Consider the following 1,046-nt stretch of genomic DNA (forward strand, 5'->3'; position numbering starts at 1 on the left):
TATACATAACCTTTTCATATAAACATACTTGCAAGCATGCCCGTGTGATTAAGACATTCATTTTCTGGCCATGTGCTTTTGTATCTTGTCCAACTGTACAGTACCTTAAGGTAATGTCTTCTAGTAAAATGCTGATCCAACTAAAGACTGTGAGTGGATTTGGTTCATGGCAATTGAAAGACAACTGTCATATGCATACATGCATATGTGCATGTGCACATGTGCATATGTGTATGTGTGTGTATGTATGTAGGTCTCCTTGTCTTCAATTTACATGACAGTTGCATACAAAGGTTACAATCATACAAATGAAAGTATGACCTCGCTTAGAAACAAGTGAGAGCTGGCATGAGGATGGACATTCTGCAGCAGAAAATCTACTTCAATGAAATATGGCTAACCCATGCAAGCAAGGAGAAGTGGACGTTAAAATGATGATATACATCATTTCTTTTAATACATCATTTCTTGTAATAGTTGAGGGTTGCTGTTAACATAATCTCAGTGGTTTCATGCTAATTAATTTGCAATTATTCAATCAGAGTTTGAATAATACTGACAGCTTAGTTGTTTCATCAGAGGGATTGTAAATGTGATAGTAAATATCATTTGACACTTAGTCTACCATTGAATAACTGTAAATTTAATCACATGAAACCATTGGTGTTGTATTAACAGCAAGTCTACTATTAAAAGTGATTATCTACCTACAAAAGCTGTGTTGAATACTTACATCAGTTTCATTACTAATTTGTGCATATATATATACTCTCTTTTTTTTTTTTACTTGTTTCAGTCATTTGACTGTGGCCATGCTGGAGCACCACCTTTAGTCGAGTAAATCGACCCCAGGACTTATTCTTTGGATGCCTAGTACTTATTCTATCAGTCCCTTTTGCCGAATATATATATAGTTATATTTCAGGATAGTATTTTTTTTCTTGTCAAATTCATTCTTCACTTGGTTGTTATTGTTTTTATTTTATGTCTGATACACACACACACACACATATATATATATGTACACACACACACACACACACACA

The sequence above is a fragment of the Octopus bimaculoides genome, chromosome 14, assembly GCF_001194135.2.
Source record: "Octopus bimaculoides isolate UCB-OBI-ISO-001 chromosome 14, ASM119413v2, whole genome shotgun sequence".
In the NCBI taxonomy this organism is placed as follows: Eukaryota; Metazoa; Mollusca; class Cephalopoda; order Octopoda; family Octopodidae; genus Octopus; species Octopus bimaculoides.